Source organism: Megascapheus bottae, chromosome 12 (genome assembly GCF_031878675.1).
Source record: "Megascapheus bottae isolate mThoBot1 chromosome 12, mThoBot2.hap1, whole genome shotgun sequence".
In the NCBI taxonomy this organism is placed as follows: domain Eukaryota; kingdom Metazoa; phylum Chordata; class Mammalia; order Rodentia; family Geomyidae; genus Megascapheus; species Megascapheus bottae.
The window spans coordinates 4,770,693-4,787,620 of NC_143520.1; the positions used below are offsets into that span (position 1 = coordinate 4,770,693).

The 16,928-nt window shown below is 42.6% G+C and overlaps 1 protein-coding gene across 3 annotated transcripts in view; it reads left to right on the forward strand.

Annotated features, from left to right (window-relative positions):
• The first annotated feature begins 827 nt into the window (after nucleotides 1-827).
• Znf385b (zinc finger protein 385B) overlaps nucleotides 828-16,928 on the forward strand; it is a 414,848-nt gene continuing 398,747 nt past the window's right edge. For all 3 annotated transcript variants that reach the window (XM_090342530.1, XM_090342533.1, XM_090342531.1), the window contains exon 1: nucleotides 828-1,027. The gene's annotated coding sequence lies outside the window, so the exon portion shown is untranslated. The remainder of the gene's footprint in view (nucleotides 1,028-16,928) is intronic.

The following is a 16,928-nucleotide window of genomic DNA, read 5'->3' on the forward strand; positions in this document are numbered from 1 at the left end:
CAAGCGCTTTCCTTCGCAGAACCGCGCACCGGGTCTGTCTGCACTGTTTTTGGAGGTTGCCTGCCCTGCATCAAGGGGTGCGGCGAGGGGTGGCGGTGGGGGTGGAGAGGGAAGCAATGACAGGTTTTAGTTTTGAAACTTAAATTAACAGGGAGTCTAAATCGGAGAGGAAGACGCCCCTCCCCCGCCCAGGAGTCTTCGAGGTCCCCAGGAGGCTGCCATGCCACCGCGGCCCTGCCAGGCTCCGCCAGCACCGCCCAGGCTGCTCGGCGTGGCGTGCCAGCCCACAGCTGGTCCAAAAGCAAAAGCAAGTAGTTGGTGTGACCGTCTCCAAGAAGAGAGTTCCACTCCGGCTCGACTAATAGGCGAACCCCCGCCCCTCCGCGCCGCCCGCAGCCCGCGTGGCGGACCTCTCCCGGCCCAGCTGGTCTTCGGGGACCCGCGCCCCAAGCACCGCGCGGGACCCGCGGGGCGCCCGGAGCCCCCGCCGCCGGGCCGAGCGCGCACGCCTACAAAGGCGTGCTTTAAGGCAGTGCCGCGGCGGGCGGCTCTGCGGTGTCACCCCGCCGCGAGGTCCCTCCTCGACCGCCCCCGGGGTGTGCGCTTTACGGGTCTCTCCTCCCGCACGCTGCCATCCGTGTCGGGGCGCCTGGTGGCGTCGGCGCATCCAAACCCGAGGATCGTGGGCCGGACGGCGGGTTACCCGCAGGGCGCGCCCCGCGGGCTCCAACGCACGCCCCTCACCTGGGCGAGGCCGGGCGCGCAGGCGCTCAGAGCGGGGGCCGCGGCCGGGCGTCTCAGCCCCACGCCCGCCCGCCGGAGTTGGACAGTTCCGGGAGCCGCGCCTCGCCTAGCTGTGGTCCGCGCCACCGCGGCTGCCACCGCCCGGCTGCCGCAGATCGTGGGAGAGCGTCTGCGCGAAGCCCCAGCGCAGCCCTGGCGGGACCGCGGCGGCCGCCAGAGCGCAAGCAACAGCTCCCCGGCTGGAGGAGTCCCTGCCCCACGCGCCCGCGGCCCGCGCGCCGAGGTAAGCCCCGGGCGCCCAGCCCAGCCTGGTGCCCCTCCAGCGGGGGCCGCCCTCCCATCCCGCACGGCCCCGGCCCGCGAGCCTCCGCAGAGCCGGCGGGCACCTGGGCGGCCGCCGAGGGACGGGCTGGGCGCCCCCGCCCCGTGGAGTTCGCTCTCCGTCCCGTAGTCCCACTTGTAGCAGAGGGCGCGGGCGCTGAGCCCCGGGCTGCCCGGGAGGGAGAGGCTCCCGGAGTCCCAGGAGGTAAAGAGTGGTAGGTCGGGGAAGCCGGAAGAGAAGAATCCCCCGCTGGGATTCCACAAGGACAGAAAGAAAGGGTGGAGAAGGACAGAGGACAGGACGAGTGTCCCTCTGTGGTGAGCCCCAGCTCTTCTGCCAAGGAGCAACTTTGGGGGTTGCGTCTGTTTATGACAGCAAATGGATGGGTTGAGTAACAGAGGTGTGGGAGGAAGACATTTGCGGTGGGGGGAATCCCAGGAGGGTTCCGCAGCCTGGTGAAGGCGAGACCTGAGCACCAGGAGACAGAGATAAGGTACCCAAAGTTGGCACTTGTTCGGAGCTCTGAAGGGCAGTCTCAGCAAGCAAGTGCTGGTGAAGGTGTCAGGGCAGAGTGGGAGGACTCTGTAGAATGGCGGAAGGGAGGCCAGGCAGGGGAGGGGGGCCATCTGCCTTACTACTGCGGTGAGCAGGGCCCCATGGGCTAAAGGGAGAGCTGACAGGAGGATGCTTCCCTCAGACACCGAGGGACAGCTTGCTTTCTGGTGAACTATGTATGGCAAATTGCCTTGGATCCTTCAAGGAAAATATCGCCAACGGTCCTCTCCTGTCCACCCCCACCTCATGAGTACAAACAAGCAGTTTTGGCATGCTCTTCAAAGTTCCAGGATTGGGAAGCATTCTACATCCTTTCCATGATCACATAGTTAATTGCCTGTCTTTTTGGTTTTGCTTTGCCCATGAGTCTCCCATGAAGGCAAATAAATCTAAACTTTGTAAAGATGGAGCACAGGATGTCTAAACATTAGGGATAAAGCACTTGTGTTACAGGGTCAGGCCTAAAGTGTGGAGATGGGAAGCTTATACACAATTCCGAGAGCTGTGGGAACTGTGTTTATTAACTACCGTTCATAAAGACAGTAAGTTACAATTTAAAGTGAAACGTTTTGGCCTAAGGGAGCTCCCTTTAAAGGTCTCCTGGTCTGATTTGACCAGTGTTCCAGGGCCGGTAGTCTTACTTTGATATTGTATGTGTCCTGGGTGTATGTACATCCTCTTCCCTGTACAAAAGCAAAATCCTGCACCCTGCGTGTTTTCCTGAAACTTGTAAGGCGAACAACTGTAAATGTGGTTCGTGTCTTTTATTTCCATAAATCAAATATTCGTGGATTTAAAATTTACACTCTGACCCATTTTCAAAAGTGATCTGAGGAAGTTTACATGAAAACCACGAATCAAATAGCTATTCTTGTAGAATCTCCTTGACCTCTGTTGGATACGTGTGTAGTGAAAAATGCTTTTAGAAAGTACATTCTCCTCATAAAGGAAAAAATACTGTTTTTTTTTTTTTATTCCTAGACCCATCCTGGTGCTATCAGTGTGTTCCAGTGTGATCCTGTATGAAGCTCATTAACATTTTATTATTTCTGACATTACATAACTAATGACTCAGAAAAGTTGTAATAACTACTTAGTATATCTGAATTAAGGGAAAATCTCAGTGATAGTTTACAGCATTTAAACAATGCACAGATTTACAGAACAGAGAGGAAAGGAACAGAGGTATTTCTTCCCCAGAGCAACTGCGATTAGTCACCCAAACATGGGCAGTTACTCAACGCTTGAGGATAACGTCACAAAATGGGACATGCCAAAAGATATCAGGTGCCTTCACTATTCTTTTGCTCAGGTGAAGTGTCCCAGATTTGAGAGGAAAAATTTTCAAAATGAATCTGAAAGGTTTTATCCTGTCCACCTAAAATAATGCTGTGTGAACTTGGACACCATGAAAAGGATAAGGGATTCTACGTTCTTGGAATACTACCTGTCACTCCTTCACCTTTGCTCTCGGACTTTTTTTTTTTTTTTTGCCAGTTATGGGGCTTGAACTCAGAGCCTAAGCACTGTCCTTGGACTTTTCTCAAGGCTAGTGCTCTAACACTTGAGCCACAGCACCACTTCTGGCTTTTTTCTAAGTATGTGGTACCGAGGAATTGAACCCAGGTTCTCGTGCATGCTAGGCAAACACTCTACCACTAGGCCAAACTCCCAGCCCCACTTTTATTTTCTTCTAAACTCCTCTTCACATTTTTTTAAAAAAAATTATCTCCAGTTTGCCATTTACCTTTTCCTTTTCTCTGCTTCCTCTCTCCTTCAAAATATTTCCTCAATTTTTTTCTCTTCATTTTCTTTATAAATTCTAGGGATCCTCTTGGTTTTCCTGGCTCGATTATCTCAGTTGGCTCTTCTTCACATGTTATTTTAAATTCAATAGTACAGCTAGGTTATTTCTTCCTAAAGTGATATCCTAGCTCTGCTCTTCCCCCTACATCTCATATTGAGTCTTATATTTACTTAGGTATCTCTAATATAACATATACTTTCTAAATCCAAACTTTTGTTGATCTCTCTGCCTCTGTCTCTGTCCTTGTCCTTGTCTCTCTCTCTCTGGAAATGAAAGTATCTATGTCAACTTTCCCATTTCTTTCCAGTCTCTCAAGGTCTCTCCCACATCCCAGCTTTACATATGTAATTCACAAAAAATCCATCCCACAGAGTCCATCTTGTTTGTGCTTCTGCATGCCCCTTTCTTCTTATGAAGTCTTGTCTCTTCCTAGACCAGACTACCCCAGAGTTGCCCTGACCACTTTTCCATTTCTCCTCCCTCTCATTCCCCATGCATTTCACATCCGTTTTTTTCAGAATGTGCTTTCTAAGCATAGCTAGCCCTGTAGTCTCTGGTGAATGCATTTTTCTCCAGTATCTTAGCAATGGCATATAAACCTTTTCCTCTCAAATTGAAGACAGTCTGCCATCCAGCTCCAAAGTAGTTACCCATTCTTTTCACTTTGATCTCACTAATTGATTCCTTCATTCATTTATTGATTTACTAAATAACCACTTGTAGAAGGAGCAGCTTTCAGTGATAGTTTTCCCAGTGACCTATTTGCTCCACCAGTATATTGTAAATTTCCTTCTTCTTTGATGGTACTAGCCTGGAAATTTTCCTTCAGTCCAAGGCCACTTGAGCCATGCTCTCAGTCCTTTGCTTTTTACTTTGTTTTACAGATAGGGTGTTGGCCTTTTGCCTGGGCTGACCTTGGCCTACATCTTCCTCTTTGCTGCCTCCCTAGTAACTAGGATCACATGTGTACACCATCATTCCCAGATCAAATTTTGTTGTTTTTAGATTGGAATCCACTGCTAAAATATAAACATCTGTGGTGGCAATGAGGCGTAACAGTCCCGATGGCCTGCCCCCCAATGCTGTTAATATTCCTGAGACATCATTCCTGTCATGAGTCTTTTGGAACTGTCTAATCCTGCCCTGTGCTGAAGTAGTGTTCCTTTAGCACACATCCATTCATGCACTAACTCCACCTAAACTCTCACCTTCATGTCCTGAGATACTCATCTCAGGGCCCATTGTATCCCAGGGCATCGATAAATAGCATAAAACTTGTAACTAATTCTCTAGTCCTGCCTTTGCTCTTCTCTAACACTTCAGTTTGGGTCTTATAGTCAAGCTGGTGCTTCTCAAACTTTAATCTGAATATAAATCATTTGGAAATCTTATTAAAATGCAGATTCTTGTTGAGCAGGCCTTGGAAGAGGCCCAAGATTCTGCATTTCTAATGAGCTCCCAGGTGATGCTGAAATAGCTGATCCTCCAACCACACTTTGAGCATTAAGGCCGTAGATACTTAACAGGTTTGGGGATCCCTGTCTTTCTGCCTGGCAATTTTCCTACAGTTAGTGTTGACTTCAGTATTACTCCCTGTGTTGTAAGTACTAAAGGCCTGGTCATGCTTCCCAAGGCTGAATAGAGAGGTTGATTATTCCTAGGCATTCTCTTCTATTTTACTACTTTATTATTGTAGCTCCTGGCTCTCCCTATTGTGTTTCCCTTTTTCTTTTTCAGTTTTCAATAATTTTATTCATGAAAGAGATGAATACAGTGAGCATGACTTGACATCATGAATTAGCTTAAATGACATTCATGTGTGATATTTGGAGTGTTTTTATCTTATATTTGCAGTGGGGTTAGGCTTTTTAAATTGTTATTTTATTGTCCAGGTGCCTATTGTATTTTTCTCTGACCAGTTTCAGTGCTTTTTATCTATCCATTTCATTTTCTCATTTCTCCATTATTGTGGGTTATAGCTGTTTTTCTTTCTCAGTGCTTAATTTTTTTCCCCTTGCTTTTACCCTCTGACCCTTGCCACTCTTTTCAGGTGCTCCTCTAATTCCTCGTCCCATCTATCTTCCAATGATTTCTAGCACATGTCAGGGTACAGAAGCCTCGAACAGTTAATCAGTGTGAAAAACTGGACAGTGTGGGTGACCTGGCTTCCTGGGTGTGCCTCAGAAGGAAGATGTCTTATGGGATCTTCAGGAACAAGCTGGATGGAAGAGAGAGGCTGCTGGGTTGGTCAGTGTCCTGGTCTTGTTTCCCATTCCTGTTTCACATGCACAACTAGGACTTCCATTGGCATACTAGCAATAACCTCAGTATTAGCATTAATATTCATAGTTCTTAAGAAAACATATTCCTTGGTAGCCTCTGATTCCCTTGCCCTAAACCCTGGAATTACATTAAAGTAACCTTGGGAGTTTTTTTTTTTATCTGTTTCTGGGCACTAGTTTAATTTATCAGCATAGCTAAATGTTTCCTCGTGATTTTAATCTTCGTTTTGCATGGAGAGTTATAGCCTCTGGTCTGAAGTCTGTCTCCTGTGGTGATTAAGACTTGCAGCACTATTCTGAACCAAACCTTGACCTCCTGATTCAGCATTGAGGGTTTAGGGTGGTTACTTTAATCCTCTGTGCCTTGATGGCTTACCTGTGAAATGGGGTTGACCCAGTTGTTTGGAAAAGCATGTGAGAAGCTGTCGAGTCAGTAGTGGGGTGCTGCAAACACTGGTTGTTCCAGGAAGGGTGTCATTGTTCCTCATGATCCTCTTGCTGTTGCATCTTAAACCGCTGGGTTGGGTCAGGGTTACCTTACTTTAGTCTGGCTAAGAAGGTCTTCACCACCTATTCAGCTTCAACAGATTTGGCATATTATCATCTGTCTGAAAGGGATTTATGATCATATTTCCCAGAAGTCATTGAAAGAAAAGGCAAGGCATCTATACAAATAAAAAATCATCCTTTTGTTTTTGTTGTTTTGTTTTGCTAGTCCTGGGCTTGAGCTTAGGGTCTGAGCACTGTCCTTGGACTTAAAGGCTAGAGCTCTGCCACTTGAGCCTCAGCAACACTTCTGGCTTTTTTTTTTTCTCTGTATGTGGTACCGAGGAATTGAACCCGGGTCTTCGTGCGTGCTAGGCAAGCACTCAACCACTAGGCCAAACTCCCGGCCCCCATCCTTTTGTTTTTGATTCATTTGGTACCACATCAACTCTATGATCTCATAAATAGCAGAGATAGACTAATATACTTATAAACTGATACAGAAAGACTGACCAGACTTTCATACCTACTTTATGAAAAATGACTTATCCCTTTAATAAAGACAGTGCTATCATCAACAAATAAAAAGGGTGGAAATTTATGGGCTCAAGAGAGCATTTTATTTTGGTAATAAATATGAATGGGCGAAGCATTTACATTTCTGAGTTAATGTGAAATAGAACTTTAAAATAAAGAAAGCACACAAAGAGCTATCCTGTCCTGTGCAGGCTAATGCTGGTCAACTTTCCCCTTTTTGGCTGAGCTTCTCAATTGCCATTATGCTATGATGGTAGCATTGTATCAGCAAAGCAGATTAGATAAATGCACACAACCAACATCACGATGGCAGATATCCTATATTTTCCTGTGTGTGTGTGTGTGTGTGTGTGTGTGTGTGTGTGTGTGTGTGTCTGAAAATAAATAAAAGGATATTCTGTAATTGCAATGGGCATGGCAGAGCTACTCCATTATTAGAGCCACCCCATTACTAGAGATTGTTATGATGATTGCTTTGAACAAATTGAAGATAAATCTCCTCACCTTTTCCTCTTGGAATGCAGAGTTCTCTTTCTGCATTATTTACTCTTGATTAGGAAGAATATTATTCTGTTAAATTTCCACTAACAGCCCACTGTTTATTCTCCCCACTGTGATGTGTACTTTTTAAGATCACAATTAAGAAGACGAAATGAAATGTGAAAAAAGTACACTGAGCCACATTAGAACCCACTGTAAGAAATAATGAGCTGATTCTTCAAAACGTTTGCTTCAGTACACTTATATGAAAATTGTGGAACATTCTGCAGAGGGCTGTGATGTTTTGCATGTGTTGGTTAGATGGTCAGTCTGAGTGAAAGTCCCATTAAGTGAAGTTCTTTTAGTCTTGAAGCCTGGTTAGCTTATGATGGCTTCCAGTTAGGGTTAGATTCTAGTTCTTCTCAAGTTCGATAGATAACTGTTTCTGTAAAGTAATAACTAGGAGTATGGAAAAGATAACTCTTCATTCAAACAATTATTAAGTCAGATGTTTTTAAATCTAAGTACTGATCATCCTTATATGAAATCCTCATCGATAAATCAGAACAATGAAATGCAGAAGATTTAGAATCTTTATAGAATTTGAAACTTGGGGAGGTAAACATGACAAATAATTGTAGAAAATATCTAGTTGTATTAATATTAACCTTTTAACTTCATATATAAATTGTGTGATCCTGTGATGCTCTTAGATTTCATATTTTGGAAGCTGAAAAACTTTTCCTCACATGCTTATATGTATCAAAACTTTGAAAAATAAAATATAAAAAAGCATTTGTGTACAAATGAACATGCTAATATAGAAGAGGCATTTTCGCTTAACTCATTGTTCATTTCTCACATTCTTAGGTACATAGAAATACTGCTTATTAAATGCACCAATTCTCAACATGTGTCAGTACTGAAGATGGGAAATAAAGCAGTTTCAAGTTAAGTTCATGTACTAGAGTCAGAATTCAAGAGCAAATACCATCATGATAGTCATATAATTGTTGCTATAATTTTCATACATGTTAGAATGAAACTGGTAACTTTGATGAGTCTGATGAGGAGAAGAGTGGGTAATAGGGATGGGAGAATGATGTAAGATTCACTATACATCTAGACACACATGCTCAATCAAAAGCCCTTAAAGATGGTGACTTTATAAAAAGGAAAAAAATAAAGAATTTATGGATGCAAATAGTAGCACTTCCATTTACTGGCTGTAGGACTTTGACCAAATTGCTTTGTCTTAGTTTGTTAAGTCTGAGAAAATGGAAAACGTATGGAATTTTCATCAGTCAAAATGAGGTAATAATCCAGGTGCTAGTGGCTCACCCATGTAATCCTAGCTCTTCAAGACTGAGATCTGAGGATCATGAGCAAGGTCAGAGAAGTCCATGACACTCTTCATCTTCATTTAACCACCAAAAAGCCCGAAGTGGAGCTGTGGCTCAAATGGTAGAGCCCTAACTTGGAATAAAAAAGCTCAGGGACAGTGCCCAAGCCCTGGGTTCAAGTCCCAGGATCAGCCCCCTAAAATGACATAATACACTTAATATTCAAAGAGGGGGGTCCAACTGTGTTATACAGTTTAACTAACATCAAGAATACCACATAAACAATACTGTATACATACACTGGTATCTTCTCTAAGATAACTTTTACAACTCTGACTTTTGCATTTGAAGCTTACTTGGTGTTTTTCAATTACATATTTTATATTTTCTCATCTAATTTCCCTTGTTTACTTTAGAAGAATAATGAAAAGAGAGAGTGAACAGATTGTAAGCACTACAAGGACTCTTGAAAACTGTAACTATGTAAAGCCCAGATGGACTTTGAATAACAGTGGTTTCTAGGGCTCAGGAAAGGTCAAGTGGCTAAACTGCATAGCTTCGCCATGAATGTGCTACTTGAGCTTAGCCCTGGTGAGAAAACCTGGAATTTTTGGAAGTGATCCAATGGTTACATAACTTGATTCTGTGTATCTAAGTACGCCAGTTAATCTCTATCGTCAACTTGATTTGACTGAGAGGTTAGTAAAGCACACCTTTAGTTGTATCTGTGGAGGTGTTTTCAGAGAGGATTCCTTAGGCAGGGAGACACACCCTGAATGTAGGAAGTACCATTTCATAAGCTGCCAAGTCAGATGGAATAAAAGTGGAAGATGAAAGAAACCAGAGAGTGTTGATGTTCTCTCTGCTTCCTGGTCACCATGCAGTGAGATTTGCTCCACCACATTTTTATCATCAGCCTTAACACTGGCCTAGAAATCCAGGTTCAGCGAAGCTCTGAACCAGCAACAGAAAGTTGGTTAACATACTAGGGAATATCTACTTAAGGGCAGTCACTTCTTTGTTGTGATGGTCACTCGGTTCCTGGAATCTTCCTCGGTTTACAGATAATCAGTTTTGGTATCTGCTTTGGGTTTGTTGAGTTAGAGTTTAGAAAGAAAAGTAACTGGCAAGAGAAGACTTAAATGGTAAACTACGTCTATATGGACCTCGTGGACTAATCTAAACCTCAATCTCACTTTTGTAAGAATAAAGTACATGGCACTCAGGATCCGATCCTACTCTTGTTCCACTTTTGCACAACCTCCTTCTGTTCATGGTATGATTACCAGGCAAGACTTAAGCACATGAAACCATCCCTAGGAGTTTGCTCAAAATGCTGATTCTTAATATTCACTCTTAAAGGCTTTGCTAGTCTTCATTCCTTCACTGTGACAAAACAACTTATAAAGAGAAAAGGTCTATTTTGGTTCATGGCTTCAAAGTTTTTGATCCATGACTGGCTGGTTCTGTTGTGTTTTTGGACCTGAAGCAAGGCAGAATATCTTGTCAGGAGTATATGGTAGAGTAAAGCTGATTCTTTCATGGTAGCTAGTAAGCAAGCAAAAGAGAAAGGGAGAGAGAGACAGAGAGACAGAAACAGAAACAGAGACAGAGAGAAGAATGGGACAGGGTCTCAGTATTCCCTTCAAGGACACACATAGAAATGACCTGATTTCTTTATTAAACTCCACTTCCCGAAGGCTCTACTTCCCATCAGTGCTGCAATCTTGGGACTAAGCCATGCATCACTAGGCCTTTGGGGGACACTTAGAATATAAACTATTGGAAAGACTCAAAAGCATCAGATCTAAGTTGGGATTTAGACTATACTTGACCACAGTTGATGGAGTGTCAAGTGGGATTCCTATTGGAATTAATTGTGGTTCTTAGAAAAATATGCTTAAGCTCAGTTCATGTGTTTTAAGACACTTTGCTCAAGTTTTCCTGAGAGCCACTCCTGTGGCGCCCATCACATGGGGCTCTGAAGAGCCAGGTGGTGCTTGTTCAGTGACTACCCACTGACATTTACCCACAGACTTTGGTGTAAAGCCTTGGTTTTCTGTGACAATGTGGAGCTTGGGCTTTGAGCTAAAGTCCTGAAGATATTTCTAGTGAGCTATAGAATTTCTGGACCTTCCCCTGTCTTTCCCAGAGCTAGTCCCAGGGTTTGGGCAGCATTGTGAGCAGATGACCAGAGCTGCTGAATTCAGAGCCCACAGGTGCTCTCACATCCCTGTCCATAAGCCAGGAATCATGGGAACTATAAACAGAAGCCCCAGGGGATCTTCTAAGTCCATGTGGAGTCACTCCATGTTAGCTTTCATAGCCTACGTGTTTCAGCATTTCCAAAAGCAGTCATCATCCAGAAAGTGGATCACTATAGTATCACAAGTTCCCCCAGGACATTGTGCTCCTGGAAGCATTATATGCTGGGCACTGGATTCCATTGACCCAATCCTGTAAAATCTAAAAGAAGGTGGTAAGAGGTAACAACCATTTTTTTTCTTTGTTTCCTAGCTCCTCATATAACAATTATATACCTGGATAAAGTTTTCTGAGCCCTGCTCTATGGACATTCACCTTTGACTTCATGACTCATGCTTTTAGGCAAGCCCGAGCAAGGGTTTTGACAACAATATGGATGACAGTGACCATTGCGAAGTAATAAGAGAGATTGCTGTGACTGTTCAATGTCAGCAGTGTCTCTTCCTTTCCATACTTCAGGCTTCTCATTTCTCTGCATCCTGGGAACAGACAATTTTCCTGTTCTTGTGGTTTTTATGGTGGGAAACAACAGGCTCCTTTCTTTATGGCTCTCTTCTCATCTTTTTTTCGCACAGCTGCCAAGAGCAAACTGAGATAACTGTGCCAAGAGTACAGATGTGATGGCCCACATTCAAGCTGCCGCTGTCCTGGCAGAGGTCCCTTTAAGCCCTTCAGCTCCTTGAAGTTGTTCTTGCCTCACTGTGTATAGTTTACACAAGCAAGGTTACATTTGTTGAAATTTTCACAGGTTCTCAGATCTATTGTCTTTCTCTTGTGTTGCATTGGAAAGGAAACATCATAATGTACTCTTGGCTGCCCCATGGGTAATGAGGAATCTGATCTTTAGAAATATTTGATTGTTGAGTCCATGTTTTGGAGTTATCAAAATTTGTAGCAAATTATTTTTTCTGTTCTGTATAACCACTCTTCTGTCTTCAGTAAATCCATATGAAACACAAGTTTTTGGATATGCTTTATAATGAACAAACAGTGTATTAAAATTATTAAGCATTGTTTCATAAGCAGTTTTAACTCTGAACATGAATTGGAAATACAGCTATAGAATTTCGATTTGGTTAGCTAATGCTTTGTTGTCTGTCAAACCATGGGGATTGATTGAGGATCAGCAGTGTTAAGCATGACCCTTGTAGGCTGTGATTGAACTCTGCATTTCCTCATTATTCTCAACTTCCTTTCTCAAGGAAAGGCTCTGTGATAATGGAGGGGAGCAGAGACTTCTCAAGTTGAGCAAGGGTAGACCCAGTCAAGAGATGATACAAACTAACTAAATCAGAGTGGGTAGGAATTGTGCATGTAGGAAATAGCAATACCAGTTTTCAAGTGGCAAATTTCTGGTCACCTGGGAAGTTTAGTTTCTAGCATTAAGAAAGCAATGTAAAAGGCAATGTCTGAACTCCTTCATAGTCCAAAGGACTAATTGTACTGGTGATGTAAGGACACTTCCATAAGATGGACTTTTAATCGTCCATACAGCCAGTGCCTAATTGGGAAGGCGATACCACTTGGAGGGCCTCACTAACGAGTCTACTTCATCAAGCCTTGTAATAACTATGCACACCTGATCAGGATCCTGCTATGGAAGGAGCCCCTGCAAGCAGTCGAACACTATGAAACACAAGCAAACAGATAAACAAAACACCAGGATCTCTCTCATCCCTACAGTGACCTAGCCTCCTTTGGTGAGAGGATGGGCTAGATCAGATCAGAGGGCTCTGAACAGAAGTGGTGATATGTGGACAAGGAGGTAGATTATTTCCTGAAGTTCCAGCAGGCAGGAGCCGATTTAGTGGGTGGGACATTAGGGAGGCAGATTTTAACTCAATATGAGAAAGAACTTTCTATGATTCCAACTGTCATAAAAGCACAGCTGTCTTGAAGTTTCATGTTCTGTCAAGCTGAAAGCATGCAATGAATGGGTCAAGCCACAAGAAGCAGCATAGAAGGAACTCCTATAATCATGCCATTGATGTTATTGATGAAATACTTTGAAGATAGACTATTGGTAAGAGAAGAAGTATACAGTAAATGTAGAGATGAAGTGCAGGCCCATACAATCAGAAACGACTAGGTCACTTGAGAAAATGGGTGGGCTGGAGAGACAGTGGAGGAGAAGGATGAAAAGAGTGGCATTGTTTAAGATGCATTATACTCAAAAGTTGACATGTTAATTGAAACTCCTTTTGTGCAGCCATTCAAATTTAATAACAATTTAAAACACAAAACTATAAATTATCTAAAATATAAAGACAAAGTGTTCATGGACTCCTACCTAATGAAAGAAATTATCTCCTTCCAATTTTGAGCTTATTACACTCATTGACCATCTATTATGATGTGTCTTTTGTTAGTGAAATTCCAAGTTACTTACTGCTCTTTACATAAGCGTGTGAAGATCTGTGACATCTCTGACTTCTCCTGATTGTGCACAGTTGCCTTACCTGAATTCATCTCTTTGACCATCTTTTCAGGTCCCCCTATCAACTGTTCCTTTACTTATATGGTAACAGTGATTACATTGCAGTGATGTGTGTGTGTGTGTGTGTGTGTGTGTGTGTGTGTGTGTGTGCGCCTGTGTGTGCACGTGTTCTGGTCCTATGGCTTGAACTCAGGGATTGGGCATAGAGGGTTTGTGCTCAAGGTTGGTGCTGTACCACTTGAGTCACAGCTCTACTTCCAAGCTTTTTGATGGTTCATTAGAGATTAGAGTCTTTCTTGCTTTGGATTGTGGTGTTAAGATTTCAGCCTCCTGCATGGCTAGGATGTACCACCTGTTCCCTGCTTTTGCATTGATTTTTTTTCCTCACTAGACTGCAAACTACTTGAAAGTAAGCTTGCTGACTTGTTTTTTATCAAGCTAGATAATTATGTGCAAATAGTGAATGAGTTTGTTAATTCAATATTTGATTGACCTTCCATTTTTTCCTTTTCCCCCAAATATTTTATTTTATTCTGAGGGCAAGAAACTAAAATAAACAAACAATATTATCATATTCTTTTATCTTTCTGATTCCACCCTGCTAATTCCAATCACATCATAATTAACCTATTCTATCTGAGAAAAAGGAAAGATATTGAGGAGTAGATCAAAGACACCAGAAGACTACCCTCCACTAAAGAAGAAAGCTACCTCTTTTTTTTTTAGGCTGTTGGGGCTTGAGCTCAGGGCCTGAGCACTGTCCTGGGGCTTTCCTAAGGCTAGAGCTCTACCACTTGAGCCTCAGCACCACTTCCGGCTTTTTTCTATGTATGTGGTACCGAGGAGTTGAACCTGGGTCTTCATGCATGCTAGGCAAGCACTCGACCACTAGGCCAAACTCCCGGCCCAAAAAGCTACCTCTTATACATACAATTTTGTGTCTCCTCAGTCAGATACTTGAAGGATGAACTATTTGAATATTCTTCCTGCTAATTAGCTATGTGGTCCAAAACTAGTCTTCTGACCTCCTTACCTGTTTCCTTCAAAATAGTTTCCAAGAGTTCATTCAGTGTTAAATTCTTTGAATCCCAATCTCTGGCCCTGTAAGGACTTTCTGGAATCATTTCCTTCCAAATAGCATCCTTTGGATAACCAAAAATGACAAAATGGGGCTGATAAGAGATGCAGCACTAGTCTTAGAAATCTACTTGGGAAGGTGGCATTGGGAAAGTCTGTGTCCTTTGTGATCTGACACATCCAGGTCGACTTCTTGCTATGGCCCTGGATAATGTAGACACATCTCTAAGGAGAACAGTCCACTCTTATAAGGGCCTAGGATGATGTATATTGCATAGGACTCAGTGAGAGATGTAGGAAATGCTTATTCTATATCAAAAATAGAAGGAGAACTTGGAGAATGAACCGTATTATTTGAAAATATCCCCTTCTATCTTCCTCTTTGCGTCCTCAGTTCTTCAAAGCCACCCTCATACCAATTCTGAAGAATTTTCCTTGGCATAGATATTGGTGATTGCTTAGACATCATTTCTAAGAGAAGGCAGCCAAGGGCATCCTACATGCACTGTAGCCAAAAGAGCAACCATTTCACAGTGGTGAGAATACATTTTATTTACCATTTGCATCGAAGCCATAAATGATACTGAGGAGAAACTGGTAGTGGGTGCTCGACTGTACATCTTCATAGCATATAATATATCACATGTCAAAATTTCATTCTTTGCAAAAGCTTTGACTGAGTGTCAGCAACACAGCAGCTCCAGTGCCTGACAAATAGATACCTTATAACAATGTATGAAGTTTTGGTTGTAAAGAACAAACTGCACATTCCAAGCAGTGACATTTCTTCTTAATTTCTTCTTTAAGTCCATTGCCTCCATATCACCATAGCAGCTCATGCTATGGCTAAACACCTTGACAGCCTATAAACTTTTATATGGGCTTTTGGAAAGGGATGATGAGTTTATGAGCTATAATATTCTTATTTGACCAAATTAGATTATTTGAGAGAGCAACCTGGATGTAAAATTTCAGTCCTAAGTAAATCTGCACCTCAGAGACTCTGGGCAGCCTGCTTGCAGAATGGAGATGGAGCTTCAGAAATCTACCCAGGGCCCATTTCCCCTCACCCCCACAGCTCCACGATTCATCCTTTGCTTGATTCCCATGACCACTTTTTCATAGCTGACCAGGATGCACCCAGGATGCCGCCTCTCGATTTCAATCCCCCCTCATTTGTCCAGATCTCACCACTTGGAGGGTATGGCACTTTTATTCACAAGATTCTTCCTGGGGCTGTGTAGTATTGTGGACCCTTGATCTGAGATGTTCATGATTATATAGTAACACTTAGGCTATATTGGGGTGTCCTATTTATGGCAATAGTTTTTTTTTAAGTGGTATTCTGTTTAAAATGGGTTAAAAGCGAGAACATCTTTTGTGTAGGCCCAGAGAGTAGCAATTCAGGTAATCTTTCCTGACTTTTCTCTAAGGGAATGAAAGAAGAGAGTGAGTGACCTACTACTAAAGCTATTCGTTATTTTTTCAGTCTAATTACTTCTATGTCATCCATAGTGAATAATTCTTTGTTGTATCAAAGGGTCAAAACTGCCATCTATTACTGCAAAATTAAGAGTGGCTGGAGTGGCTTGCAAGAAATGTGGGCCAAAAAGAAGAGCATAGCAAAATTTCCTCCAAAGAAAAGCAGAGGCAATACTCTAATCCTAAAATTAAATGCATTGTTTCAGTCTTGTTTCCACCCTTAATTGTTGTGATATTGGATAAGTTATCTCTGTTGGCCCTGATTTTCCTCATATGTAACCTGAGAAGGAAATAATGGGTACATTTTAAGGGAGCAGTCTATAAATTATGAACTATATAGATGCAGAGAATTATCATCATTTCCTCTCAACAATTTAATATAGTAAGTGGGTGTTAGAAAGTCATATAGGGGAATTTAGGGCATCAAGAGATAAATTGACAGAAGGTTACACCATTACTCAGGGTATAGTTTAGAGTCCCAGAGAAATGACTTCGTGTAGAAGGACAATTATTAGCCGTGGAAATTGCCAAAGCATGAACCTAGAGTAGCAGTTAACTGGAGAATATAAGAATCACTGTTTAGTAGACTTAAAACAGGCAGAAGAAACAGTGGAATCCAATCTTGGGGGTTTAGCAGAAGAGTTATCTTTATAGCCTTCAGTAATTTTAGAATGTTGAATATTAAATGGATTGCTGCTTTTTTCAAAGTTCTTTTATCTGCATTTATTAATTCATATTCTTTTAACTTCCTGGATATAAGAAAACCCTTTATTGTTTACCTAATTCTATAGATGAGGAAACCAAAGAACTAAAATGTGACATAATGTGATTGGAATTGTACAGCTTAATGGTGGCAGATGACTGTTGCCTCACTAGTAATCTGGGTTTCTAGCTACTCAAGATGGTTCCAGAGATCACTGGGGCAGCATCACTTGGAAGCTTATTAGGAATGCAGAATCTTGGCCTCTACTTAAGGCCTTTGGGTCAGAATTTTTATGTCAAACTTCCATGTGTTTCATCTTCACATTACCATCTGAGAAAGATGAATGAGCAGAGCTTCCTATTTCCATGAAAAGCTGTTTTCTGTTGCATGCATTTGGTGTGAACTAGA